Below are 14,836 nucleotides of genomic sequence, written 5' to 3'. Positions count from 1 at the left end.
CCATTCACTGCAGAGGATCCATTGGTGAGCAAGTGATGTAATGCTAAATTTATCCAAATCTTTTCCAATGAAGAAACAAACTCATCTACATCTTGGACGGCCTGAGGGTGAGTATATTTTCAGCAAATTTGTGGCTGGACTATTCCTTTGAAGCTGCTTTTTTTTTTTTTTGCCACCATAGCCATTTTTCCTTTATTTAAATTTTTTTTGTGTGACAAGGTTCCAGTCAGAAGTCAAAATGTTCCCAATTGCTCCATTTTTGTGCTCAGGTAAAGAGTTGCACATGGATTTATTTCAATGCTGTCACTTGTATGTTTGCCTCCGGGCAGCATGTAAAAATTACCTTTCTCCAACTTCAAAAAAAGAAACGAAAAATGAAGGAGTGGTCAGGTTATTTCTTTTCCCCTCTAGTTCTTAATTTAACTTCCAAACAGTTAGAGAAAGTCCAGAATACCCACTTAATAACCATCCCATCGTCTGTGATATAAATATTCATTGGCTCCACCAGATTGTCTTCCACCCTGCATAGGTAAGATGGTAGGTAAATCTGTGGCTGAGAGATGTGCCTGTCAGGAACCATTGCAGAGCCACAATTCACCTTCCCCCAATCAAGCCTTTCGCATATCACCTGCAGGCGGTCGTACAGGAGAAACATTCCCCCAGTATAACCTCTGTCTTTTTTTTTTCTTGCTCCATGCCTTTAGTTCTCTGTCAGTATATTTTACGTTTACGAAAGTCCACAGTAATACCAAGGTGTTTTTGTGCATATACAGGTGCATCTCAATAAATTAGAATACATTTTTTCTTGTAAGTCATTTCAAAAAGTGAAACTTTCATATATTTTAGATTCATTGCATGTAAAGTAAAACATTTCAAAAGTTGTTTTGTTTTAATTTTGATGATTAGAGCTTACAGCTCATGAAAGTCAAAAATCAGTATCTCAAAATATTAGAATATTTACATTTGAGTTTCAATTAATGACCATCCCTACAGTATAAATTCCGGGTATCTCTTCTTCTTTGAAACCACAATAATGGAGAAGACTTCTGACTTGGCAATGATCCAGAAGACGAACATTGACACCCTCCACAAAGAGGGTAAGTCACAGAGGGTCATTACTGAAAGGTGTGGCTGTTTACAGAGTGCTGTATCAAAGCATATTAAATGCAAAGTTGACTAGAAGGAAGAATTTGGGTAGGAAAATGTGCACAAGCAACAGGGATGACTGCAAGCAAAGCTGATTCAAACACTTGTGAAAGCTTCACAAGGAGTGGACTGAAGCTGGAGTCAGTGCATCAAGAGTCACCACACTCAGATGTCTTCAGGAAAAGGGATACCAAGCCACTCCTGAACCAGAGACAATGGCAGAAGCGTCTTAACTGGGCTGTGGAGAAAAAGAACTGGACAGCTCAGTGGTCCAAAGTCCTCTTTTCAGATGAAAGTAAATTTTGTATTTCATTTGGAAATCAAGGTCCCAGAGTCTGGAGGAAGAGTGGAGAGGCACAGAATCCATGTTGCTTGAAGTCCAGTGTGACGTTTCCACAGTCAGTGATGATTTGGGCTGCCATGTCATCTGCTGGTGTTGGTCCACTGTGTTTTCTGAAGTTCACAGTCAACGCAGCCATCTACCATGAAATTTTAGAGCACTTCATGCTTCCTTCTGCTGACAAGCTTTATGGAGATGCTGATTTCATTTTCCAGCAGGAGTTGGCACCTGCCCACACTGCCTGGTAGTACTGTGCTTGATTGGCCAGCAAACTTACCAGACCTGAAGCCCATAGAGAATCTATGGGGTATTGTCAAGAGGAAGATGAGAGACACCAGACCCAACAATGCAGATGACCTGAAGGCTGCTATCAAAGCAACCTGGGCTTCCATACCACCTCAGCAGTGCCACAAACTGATCACCCCTATGCCATGCCGAATTGAGGCAGTAATTAAAGCAAACGGAGCCCCTACCAAGTACTGAGTACATATACAGTTAATGAACATACTTTCCAGAAGGCCAACAATTCACTAAATATGTTTTTTCTATTGGTCTTACGAAGTATTCTAATTTGTTGAGATAGTGAATTGGTGGGTTTTTGTTAAATGTGAGCCAAAATCATCACAATTAAAAGAACCAAAGACTTAAACTACTTCAGTCTGTGTGCATTAAATTTATTTAATACATGAGTTTCACAATTTGTTGAATTACTGAAATAAATGAACTTTTCCATGACATTCTAATTTATTGAGATGCACCTGTACTATGGCAACACTACGGTATTCTTTTGAGTACCTTGGAGTACAAGGAAGTTTATGGTACAGTAAATACTGTATTTTTAATATTTCATTTAATTTATTAAAATGATTAAATACAAAGAAATACATAATACAGTAGTTAATAAGATTGTCATTTCTACACAGTACATTTTGAAATGAGTATCTATGTTTTCACCTACATCTTTGTTCTAAATCTCTTTTTCTGCACCAGCGCTAAACATTGAGGAGCTACTCTGGACAGGAAAAAATGCAGGTATGAATGTAAAACTGCAAAAATTAGTCTCTTTTTCGGAGCCAGGATGCTATGGCTCAGTTTCTTGGGATGGCGAAGTGGAATCCAGAGGCATTTATTGAAAACACACAGGAACGTGACCTCTCAGCTTCACATAAACACAGCTAAGTAAACAGGTCATTAAGAAAATAAAGCAACTTTCTTCATTCTGTCAGGCGCAGGAGCGAGGGATTAATGGCCATGGAGTAGGCGCAGTTGCAGACACTGTTCACACAAGCCTAAAAATAACAGCCACAGACATCTAGAGAATCTCTCACCCTGGACATGTTTAATGGCCATTGTTTCTGCTGCATTAAGCCACATGGGCTAAAGTGGCTCCAAAATGTCTCCTCGGCAATTAGGAGACTATGGATGCCACGAGCAACAACTTGGTCTAGCCCCAGTCCAAAGCAACTGGGCAAAATGCTTTTCTAAATACACATTTATCACACAAGCCAATTAAAAAAGGATGCCAGATTTGGCTACATTCAACATAGTGATCAGTGTTGTTATTGTTACCTAAAACGAATTTATTAATTTATTAATAAAATACTACAATAGTATATAAATAATACTAAAATAACATTGACAGTGATACCTCAAGGTAACTGTGTAATATGTGACACTGAAATACCAAAATAGCAGAAACAACAAAATGAGTCACACCAGATAGCCCTGCCTTTTCTGACATTTCATTGGACCAAAGAACAGGTCATCATGTATATTAAGCAAGTCATATTTTGGCTCAACCAATGGCGTGAGTTTAACTATTTGACTTAAATGGAAGAATGGCGATTTTGGGAAACCTGTCAGGAGACAAACATTTCTTGGTACAACTAGTGGTGCAAAAATTACATACTTCACCTTTAACAATGCATCTGCCTTCTCAATTTTTAAATGTCATCTCCTGTCTAATATCCCAAAAATACTTAGTATAGGCATACAATATGTCTCATTATTACTGCTTTCTAATTATACTTACAAGTGCTTCTGCAGTTGCTCAGCTTAATCCAAATTCATTAAGAGATACCAAAAATACAGCCAGCGGATGAAAGTGCCACGAACACATGCCCACGTTCACCCACACGCAGACTCAGCCTATAAAACTCAACAGGGAGCTGAGGGTCACAAACAACAGGGCGTACGATGATGGCTGAAAATGCCACTGGCACAATCTCAATTTTTAAAAAAGGCATATTACGACAGCTGTGTTATAACTCGGTCACTTCAGGACACAATTACCACGTGCCCATCAGCCCTGCAGCCAACACACCCCACCAGAGCCATTCGGTGAGTGGTACAACAGCTGTGTCGCCCCCAGATACTTTATTTGGTAAAAGAGTAAATGTTCATAGAGCAGATTCAGATTTAGACCGATTATCTGTTTTTCTTTCCTCACTTTTTACGTGCCGAATGGATGTCAGTAGGGTATGATGGCTCAGAGGAGAATGTCTGTCACTAATGCAGAAATCTGCAGATTGGTACGGTCTCTGAAAGACACGAGAATGCAAAACAAGGTTTAATTGGAAGAGATTAATGCAAAATTGAGATGACAGAAGCTTGAGTTCGTGAAGCATACGGTGAATGTGTTCGCTCCGTCGATCAAATGTGAAAAATCGGAATGTGAGCACTGCTGTTACAACCTGGCAAAGTTTAATTGCCGGCAACACAAGAATTCACACATCCGTCTGCGCAAGGCTAAATTAGTTACAGAGTTCATTGTTTGAAGATGTGCTATGAAGGTTAACTTTCACTCTGTCTGACAATCAGCCCATATTTGCCTTGTTAAGCAAACAGGACCCTGTGGCATTTCAATGAGAATTGGGTGAGGATGATATTTTGTTCCCTGTCCGTCCCGTATTCGATTAGCATCATGGCACGCCAAATTATCTCCTAACTGATTCAGTCAAAACTCAGAAGGATAAACAATGTACTCTGTGAGTCTTAAAGTTGACAGAGGCTGTGACACGTGCCATTCGTATCGCCGGAGCGAGATAGAGAGATGCTGCTAACCGTCTAGCTCTTGTGACGCATGGACAGTATGATAGCTGGCAAAAAGAGAGGTGGGGATCAGCCTGTCCATGTGGGTCCAAAGGAGCGTAAAATTGCGTCCAGCAAAGCGTGTAGGATATGACAGCCAGGACATGAAATTCTAATGAAAACCAAATCTAATTCAATGCATATTTTCAGGAATCCCACCTACACAATCTAAACTTTGCAGATGGGCTGGCTCAAACCAGATAATCACATGTGAGTCTAAAGCGAAACAGTGAGGAAAATCTGAAAAACAATGTCAAATATTGTATGCTGCAAATACGTGTGTTCAGCATGCATTTTCAAGATTACACTTAATAAATAACAAAATATGTACTAATATCTATTTGTGTGTTGTCCGAGAATCCCCTGTAGAGATCAAATTCCCCCACAAGGATAGTAAAACCTGAAATTGTTTTGACATTGTGGGGGCAATTTGATGCAAAGTCCCACCCATTTAAAATGTCACCCAATCAAAAGTCAGGACAAAACAATGATTGAGAGACTTATGACCAACTTTTTTTTTTCCCCATAACACAATATAGCTCGTATTGCTTTCATAAAGTTATACTATACATAATGTACTCTAGTGTACGAATTTTAGAAGGATAGAACCGTCTCAAATATTTACAGTTTTTACCGTCTCAGGTTTTTTTTACCATTTTCCAGGGTCTAAGAAAGTATAATCTTGAAAAAAAAATCAATGGTATAGGTAAGTAAACTCCTAGTGAAACATGGCTTCAATGGATCTCTATAGGCAGTGGATTGAAAAAAAATCTAGTATGTGCACATTCACATTAAAGCAAATTGCCATTAAAGATCTCAGATTCCTTTTAATAGGAACATTTGTTTTTCATACTAGATATGTGTGAAGTTCAGACAATCTTAATTTGCACTTCAGTAGCGATGTCTGATTCATCAAGAAAACACAAAGGATTCTTTGTTCTTGTCACTTGTTTACCCGTCAGTGAAAAGCAGAGAGTTGTTTCTGAAGTATGCATAGTCCTTACTTTAATACTTTATTAAAAGTACATCCATTCTACTTTATATCAAGGTCTAATGAGGCCTTCACAGCGCTGTCAGCCTTTCAAAATGTCTGATTATAAAGCCTTCGCAGAAACTAATCTGTGCCTCTAGGGACTTTGTGTGACTGGGTTGAAGACATAAAGAGACAGATGCACAGAGAAAGAAGAAATATGTGGAAGAAAGACACCGCACCATGCTGCGTGTGCATGTGGGTGACAGGTTAAGAGGATGAGGGCCAATTCGCCTGACACCCAACTAAAGAAATGCACATTTAAAAGTGTCCGTATGTTCCCTTTCAACCATCCACAACAACAGCAGCCTTTCCCAAAAATAGCCTCGCAAAGCCGCTTAAACACAGAGATTTTTGATACGCTAATCGACAAACGCTCCCTGCCACATCAGCATCATGCCAGTTTTCATCGTGGAGCAGAAAAGGTTGCTCGGGATAGAGGATTTGTCTTCTTTTCTTAGAAATGCTTCAAAGGAGGTTGGGTCTTTATGAGAGAGGAGCTTAGAGCTCAGACTACAGTGTAGGGTGTTTCATTCTCACCAATTATGTCCCTGAAACATTTCCTCTCCTTTTCACTGCTAATGCATGTGAAGATCTGTATACACCAATAAACTAAGCATGCTTCCGTGCTCAAAGTTTTTAGTTTATAGTCATGACTTCATATACATATGACTGAACAGTAAGCAAAATGTAAGATGAAGTTTTAAGAACAAATGTGAGACTAAATACACTTGACTTGCTGTGCTGAGAACAAATAAAGCTAAAGAGGCGACTAAATTTGCTCGGGTATGTTGTTGTACAACTACTCTTTTCCAAAGTGAAGAAAAAAAAACTCAAGAATGAAGCACTGATTGCATTTACAACGAGGCAGTTGAACCTTAGCCCTCAGAAGAAGAGCTAAGCCTTGGGGGAAAAAAAGCTCATTCTTCTTACTCAACAGCTCCATCAAGTACAATAAATCCAAAAGTCTATCCTACAGTAACTCTAACAAAGGCCATCTAGTCAGCTGCACTGAACACCTGCTAATCTTCTTCTAAACAAATACACTGCTTAATCAACATTCTTACAGAACTCCAGCAAACAAACTCACTCAGAGGCACTTATGCTCACCTGTTGTTTTTTTTGGTATGGCAGGCAGTGTCCCTTCAGAATTGCTGGCACTATATCGCCATCTATATGGTGGGAGTGAGTACTGCTGGTGTTGAGAGTGGGGGTTGGGAGAGGAGATTGCAAGGCAGAGATTGATTTGCCCTCTCTCAGATGTGGCACTTAGCTGAGGCGATCTGTTGTGAATCACGGCAAATTAAAGAAAACAGAGCGAGCCACGCTTTGGAAATAAGCGCGGCAAAGAGAGGGAGATGTAGAGAGAGAGCTGTGGAACCTGATGTCCCTTCACGTCTCTGCCGGTTACCTAAGTCCTGTCTGAGACACGGCTCTAGAGAAGGGAGAAAGGTGTTAGTCACAGCCCAGCTGAGGTTCAGGCTCTTCTTCAGGCATGTGTGAGTCATATAGGGAGGAGATCAATGCAAAAGAAGAAAATAAAGGATTACAGTCAAGGTAGGGTTTAGTTGGCTGATTTGATCATCCGCAGTCAATGCAAAAACAGCAACGAGCCAAGATGAAGCATATCAAAGCGTTCAATATCACCGTCCAATTAGATTATGTGGGGAGGAAAGCAATCTATCATTTTAGATGGGGATGACTTTTATGAAACAGATTTTTAAGGGGTTATGGGGATGTGTAAAACTACATATTTTCAAAATTGACTAGTCAGTGGGAACTTGGCTTAAATGACTTGTCGATTAATCGTTCTTAAAGAAGATCTGAATAATTAGGCTGGTTTCGGGTTCACCTGACCCCAATTGGGAGTTTATGTAAGACACATTGAGCTAAGTGGAGCGCAATCGAATGGAACAGAAACCAGCGGCCTGTAGTTGTTATTTTAAAAGTTAGACTATTTTTAGCTTGTCAAGCTGTTTATAAAAAGGCGGGTTGCAAAAGCAGTACAAAATGCAACAAACCGACCAGAGTGGCGGTGCTTTGAGGTGGATAAATTTGAAGAGATGGTTTTTGAGAGGGTTTTATGGTGCAAACAGTCTAACAGCTGAAGAATAACATGCTGCTGGCATGCTAATAAAAACAACACTGGTAAAAATATGAAAGCTAAATCCAAACTAATTGACCGCACTAATTTCAACGTTAGGTGTCTCCATAAAGAAAAAAAATCTAAAATCTACTTGATAAAATTAAGCTTTCCTGTAGCTCAAATAGTAGAGCATGGCGCTAGCAACGCCAAGATCATGGGTTCGATTCCCAGGGAAAGCAAGAGCTGATAAAATGTAAAAACTGTAACTTGAATGCAATGTAAGTCGCTTTGGATAAAAGCGTCTGCCAAATGCATAAATGTAAATGTAATTAAGAATAGGCTCATTTTAAAACATTAATCAATCTTTCTACTCGATTTGTGAACTGGGTCAACTGAAATAAAGTGTACAATAACGTAAGATTTAGAGCTAAATTTTCAGCAGTCATTACTCCAGTCTTCAGTGTCATATGATCCTTCAGAAATCATTCTAATATTGCTGAAGCATCATTTCTTATTATTAGCAATGTTGAAAACAGTTGTGCTGCTTAATATTCTTGTGGAAACCGTGACTCAATTTTTTTCAGGATTCTTCAATGAAGAAAGTTCAAAAGAGCAGTATTTCTTAAAAAAAAATTAAAAATCTTTTGTAGCGTATGAATGTCATTACATCACTTTTGATCAATTTTGTGTTTCATTCCTGAATAAAAATATTAATTTATACACACACATACACACACACACACCTGGCCCTAGACCTTTGAACAGTACAAAATTAGGTACCACTACAAGAACTTTGTTCTTGTGTTGAGGAAAACGTTACTAATGTGAATAAAATATTTTAGAGCAGAGCATATCTATTTACTATGGAAATATCAAAGACATCTGGACTGTAAAACTTTTTTTTTTTTTCCTAATATTTTGGACCATCCACATTTATCTGCATAAATAAGAATATTTTTAAGCATTCACAGGTTAAATTTTTTCTTAACACAGGGATGAAACAGAGCTTGAACTATGAAAGACGGAAAGATCAGAACAGCGGTGGTCAGGACTGCAGGGCACATCCTGTCTGCTTATCACAAATCAGATCCCAGCCTTCCATTTATCTCTGTTCCTGTCATCAATCATACCCAACAACATGCATCTTTCTAAAAGGAACGCGCGCACACACACACACTGGAGAACACTTTTCTGTTACGCTGTTACGATTCCTACCATTATTATTCTCTGGGTTCCCTTTAATACACAAGGAATTGTGCCGCATAAGCATCTACAGATAAACACGTATCATGTTTACCGTGACATTCGGCTGTTCTTGCTGAGAAATCTGTGTACGTGTGCATGTCTCCGATACAAATCCCCATATTGCCTCTGGCTCCACAGGTCACCATGCACAACAAACACACAGAGTCAGACAAACGCCACACAGATACCATTCAATTAATTATTGCTTCCAACTAGCGAGTTGGAAATCCAGTGTCACAGATAAAGCTGTCCGTGTTTACAGCATGAGTCACTGCAATTATATTTGGATTGGCGAATGCAGGCTAGGCCGTCTGGGCGGTTTTAGATATTCTGAAAGAAAAGATTCCAGCAGTAATTGACTATGAATCAATATGCAAATACAGGAATATTATATAAAATTTCCACTTCTCTCAGAGGGACGATGCGGTCCAGAGACATTTCGTAGGCCTGGCATGCCACACGGTGTGTTTGAGAAGTGGATTAGAAGATCCAGGCTTTTGAGGCTCTCCTCGCAATTATCTGCCTGATGGAGGGATGATCTATGCAAACAGAGAGGAGATAGACAGGGAAAGAGAGAAAGAAGGGCGCTAGGGATGGATAGAGAGTTGTGAAACGAGAGGACTGACAATGTGAGATCTCTTTCTGCTAAATCAACGTTTGGGGACTCTAATGCAACTCTTGCACTCAAAAACGGAGCAAACTTGAACACAAGCGAGCTTTCATTCTCCCCCAATTGTCACTGTCTCTAAATCAGTTACATTCAGTATAATGAGTTGGAATTGCTGATATGGTCTTGGTTAAAATGAGCGAGCAGCTCTGGGACATATTGTTGTCTTTTATCTCCATCTTTGCTTCCATCTCAAAAATGGATAGTTCAGCCAAAAATGAAAATTCTGTCATCATTTATTCGCCCTCATGCTGTTACAAATCTATTACTTTCATTCTGTTGACACAAAACACAAAAATGGATACTGGTCACTGGGGCTCTACCCTTTCTGAAGGTACTAATATGTACCATTTAGGGCTAAAAATGGTACAAAAAGGGCTTTTGAACCTTGTCTACCACCCTGTTGACAGCTTTATTTCTTTTTTTATAAGAGAGGATGTCATAAAATTAAAGAAAACTATCATAAAATAATTCAAATGATGCATGCATTAAATTACAAGTCTCCACTGTAGCATGAAATATGGTCCCGAAGGATGACATTTGGCCAAGAGACACACAGGAACCAATGACATTTGATGGACATCTAATATCACTGATATCAAACCTGACACATGGCATGTAACAGTGCCATATTTGATTGCAGAAATGCAAAAACAGTATGAAATGCAACAAAAATGGCCATAAAGGTGGTATATTTGAAGAATTGTACAGAACAAGCAGTCCAAATATGCACTTGGTAACATTTTTTACAAATAATGAACCTCATAAATCATTTAATGTGAATGCAAAACGAGGAAAAAGAATCAATTGACAGCATGTCAAAAATATCTCTTTAGCAACTCCACAACTTACTGGCTACATTTAAGTACGAACACACAAATTTGTGCCTTAAAAATAAATCTCCAACTCTGCTTCCACTTTGGAAGCCAAGTGAAATGTCGGAGGTCAGCGAGCCTTGACCTCTAAGACAAAACCACCTACACCATTGTTTTGTAATCACCGATTCTTCACCAACAGCTATAACTAACAAGCATGCACGGCATATCTGATGTGAAGGAGTTGCACAAATAAGGCAAAATCAAACCTAACCAATGCAGCAAAAGTGGCGACCTTGGTAGAGGATGGGTAGCGAGTACAAAGGAGGGTCAACACAGGGAGCGAACCATTCAGATCCACTGCAGTGCTAATGACTGGGTGCTCTCATTATCTCCATCATTACCAGACCTTCATTTACCATATTGTGCTCAACAGCTAGTGCGCAAATTAATCAAGATTTCTCACTCTGGTAAGACAAGCTTCCTCCTAATGGCGCACTTCAACGATGAAAGCACGAGTCACAGTACAGTCCATCTGCAAGGTTAAATACAAACCAGACCTCCCAAATTCTGTCTGTGCTTCAGTGCAAAGTTACCTAAAGGCATTGCGAGGACCAGACAGTAAGTATCAAGTTAGTATCAGCAGTTCGTCCCTGCTGGTGGATGCAGTAATTACACCATTTATTTATTTAGACATTTACACCATAATTTATTTAGACAAGATTGTATAGAATTTGAATATCGGCTATTTGATGGTTATCGGCCATAACATGAAAATAATTACCAGCTTATCGATATTGGCCAGAATTTTAATATTTTTGCATCCCAGTGTTATTTTAATATTATTTAAATACTATTATCATATTTATTAATGTTTCGAGTTAGCTTTTATTTATATATTTTAATTTTTTAATTTAATTTTTTTAATTGTGTGATTGTCATTTTATGTTTTTTTTGTTTTTAAAAAATCAGTTTACCGTTATTTAATTTCAGTTTTAGCTTTAGTATTAATTTAAATACTATTATAAGTTAGCTTTTACATTTTCTGTTTTAATTTTAAATTGATTTAATCTGTGTTTTTTGTCTTTTTTAATTACTTTTTTAATCTCGTTTATATTTTATTTCAGCCTCATTTCAATTCATGAAAAGGATTTTAATAGTTTAGTTAATAATAACACTGTTGCGTCCCTAATTTAGGTTAAACTGATTTTTTATGTTACTTCTTATCAATAAATCTATAAAACTAAAATAAAATAAAAAAATTAAAATTAAAAATATTTAGTTCTCAATGGGAAAAAAAGCATCCAGCAAGAAGTCCAGTAACACCAATTCAACCATTCCAACCTAATTTATAGACCTCCTTGGTGAGGAAACCATGCAACCGATGGAAATGTAGAAATAATGCATTTGAAGTAATGCTAATATAAAGTGATTGATCTCAACACAGTACATTAAATGGAAAACGCTTAAATATTTAAGGTGCTTTGCATTTTGACATTAAAACGCGAATTCTTACCTCACCTCGCCATTCACTAAGAAGGGATGCTATATATACATGCACTCTGTAGCTAGTGATGAGCACCCTAGACACAGAGAGTGGACACAGCTGAAGCCAGCCCTTCTGCATGACTGCCTTTAGGCTTTGCGACTAAAGGGAAAGTGTGATTGTGTGTGTGTGCGCTTGTGCGTTATGCCCTGGCTGAAGCGATGTGCACCTGTTACCCTTGCAATAAATAGAAATGACACCAGCCTAAAGCAGCGCCTCTTTCTCTCATTAAGACTGATGAATCACAGGAGTAACAAATAAGTGGCGGCGAAGTCATCGAACGCACACCATCCATGTCGCGCCACAAGGTCATCAAAGGGGAAAGTGATGCAAATAGCAATTCAAAAGCGTTGAGTGTGGCCTATACAAGATTTAAAGCCAATATGTGCATCCTGGAGCGAACAACATCTTCTCGAAACTTTAAATGGCCACACTGACTTATCTATTACCTGAGATATTGAACTGCATGTTCCATTCCAAAGAACCCTCGCCACTTAGGGATCTTACAGCAAGCGAGGGAAATTATTTTCCCTTCCATTTCTCGCTCTCTTTTTCTATTTTCTAACGCTATGCTGGGGGAAACTGGGTAAATAGATAAGTAAATAAAATAAAACACAAAAGCAATGGGGGAGAGAGAGCAAAAGATAAATGTCTGCACCTCACGGGTACGCCGCGCTTATTCTGAATCATTGCAGCGACTCGCGACTGCTTAACGTTTCATTTTGGAAACAGGGATTTATAGAGGAGGGGAATTCACAGGCTCCGATACGCAAGGGAAACTTGGCACCCTACCTGTGCGACTATAAATAAGATCCTTCTCACTTGATCACACACGGAGCCAGAGAAGAAAAAAGGGATTTCGCATTGCTAGCCAGGTAGACGGTGAGGGTGAGACGACCATCTAGAGAGCATCGTATGAAGCTATTATCTATTTAAAGTGGTTAATTGCAACCAAGGGGAGCCAAACATAGACAACATCTTGCTTACAATGAATTGTTAAAAAGAACGTGCTGTAATCTGTTCAGACTCCGTGAAGATTCAGAGCATTGTGATGATTCACAGCTGTAAAAGTAAAAGCCCAATGAAGCATCTGAGAAGAGCTGAAATGTGACTAATGCCTAATAAGTAATAATAAGTGCACAGTGATAGGTCTCTCAAAGTTCTCAAGGATAAAGTGTCTTTTTTTAAACTGCGCACAAAGCCTGGAGCTTTCCGTGTGATAAACAACAGAGAAGATGTATTTAAATTAAATGATGAATAATGCATGTAGCACATGCTGAGGGCATGCCAAGTTATAAATCACCTTACATACAACTAACTAATCCATAATAACATTTATCTAACCGAAAATGTCCATCAAATGCATATTATCTTCAATGGGCCATTTGAGAACCACAGCTTAATGCGTTTGAGCATTATAAATCATATTCTCAGAAAATAATGGCATTTAATGTGTGAGAGGAACCACCACCACCACGACACCTGTTGTTCATTATCCTGTACAAGGAATTAACTGTTGAGCAGTGGCTTACAAATGAGCCATCAACATTTTTAATGCAGGAGGCCATAATGTCTCTTTCACCCCCAACTGACTACCAGTCACAATGTAATGCACATGCAAAAACATGACTATATTAACTGTCCATTAGTATTAACAGCCTCAGGTGAACGAAAGTAACAGTTTGTAAAACGAGATTGTAAAAGGCTGTTAGTTAGCTGCTTTCTAAGTTGGTTATCAGTTGGTGCAAGAAGATCACTGGAAGCTGGTTAACCATCTACAATGTAGCAAGCTCGACCACTTCAAGCTTGTATGTAGCTAGCTGTAGTCTGTTGCCAGTCCAAGATGGTCAACCAGCTTGATCCAGCTAATGACCATCTTAAACCAGGTAAAACCCAGCTATAATGTTTCAAAACACATCTGCCACCTTAAACTGAATCGATTTACTTCTTTACGCGTGAATTTGGCTCCATTCTTTAATTTCAGCTGTTTGAAGTGAACGCGCTGTTGTTCTAATGAGTAGCTAATCTCTAATTTTAATAATCTTAATTTGTTTACCAGTTTCATTTCATTTCATTTCTTTGAAATGATCAACGATTAAAGAGAGAGTCAATCGTTTATTGTAGGCTATTTGGTTATTCATTCATATTTATTGGTCTCGTTTATTTAGTTTCAAGTGAATAAAGCGACTCTTGTTTTATTTGTTTGATTACTATTCGTTAATCTTGTTTATTGTTTAAGCTCTCTGAAGTGAACGGAGATTGAATTTATCGTTAATCTTTTATTTGTTCGTTAATGTTCATTTAGTTTCAGCGATCCAAATGACTGGATAGGCACTGTTTTAGTCTTGAATCGTTTATTTGTTCGCTCATTTACGGATTCTTTGCTGTCTTTAGTGAATGGAGAAGGGCTCCGTGAGTCAGCCCGTCGTGTGAATGTCTCCTGATGAAGGGAGCCAAAGGAGCGCTCAACTTCAGAGCTGAGCGGAATATAGATGCGATCTGAGACTGAGTTTGCTCGTGATTTGCACCCACCTGAACTCAGTGCATTAGACTGAATCACACGAATATTAATTTCGAATTATACGTTCAACGCATTAGCGACATCGCTAATAAAGCGATAAATTAAGAAGAAGAAGAAAATAGAAATAAAGAATAGCATGTTACATTAGACTGATCTCTATTCTGTTAGTCGTGGCATTCAGCTTTAAGTATTATCTCAGTGCAACTCTTTCTGCTCAACGAGTTGTGAAAACGTGCAATGCGCTCCCAAATTAATTTCACTATTTTCCCGACACTAAATTAACGCAAAATAAATCTAAGAACCAGCTCGAGGGATATTCCTGAACATAACGGAAAGAAACCTCTCGCGCC

At 38.7% G+C, this 14,836-nt stretch overlaps 1 protein-coding gene and 1 non-coding gene across 2 annotated transcripts in view; one reads left to right on the top strand and one right to left on the bottom strand.

Annotated features, from left to right (window-relative positions):
• Positions 1-14,836, bottom strand: part of cdh13 (cadherin 13, H-cadherin (heart)) — a 341,165-nt gene that overhangs the window by 326,159 nt on the left and 170 nt on the right. The gene's annotated exons all lie outside the window — the stretch shown is intronic.
• Positions 7,857-7,931, top strand: trnaa-agc (transfer RNA alanine (anticodon AGC)). The gene has a single exon. It is a non-coding gene; the product is annotated as a tRNA-Ala (tRNA).

The sequence above is a fragment of the Onychostoma macrolepis genome, chromosome 18, assembly GCF_012432095.1.
Source record: "Onychostoma macrolepis isolate SWU-2019 chromosome 18, ASM1243209v1, whole genome shotgun sequence".
NCBI lineage: Eukaryota > Metazoa > Chordata > Actinopteri > Cypriniformes > Cyprinidae > Onychostoma > Onychostoma macrolepis.
The sequence above is the reverse complement of the archived record's forward strand: the minus strand, read 5'-3'. Positions and strand labels throughout refer to the sequence as shown.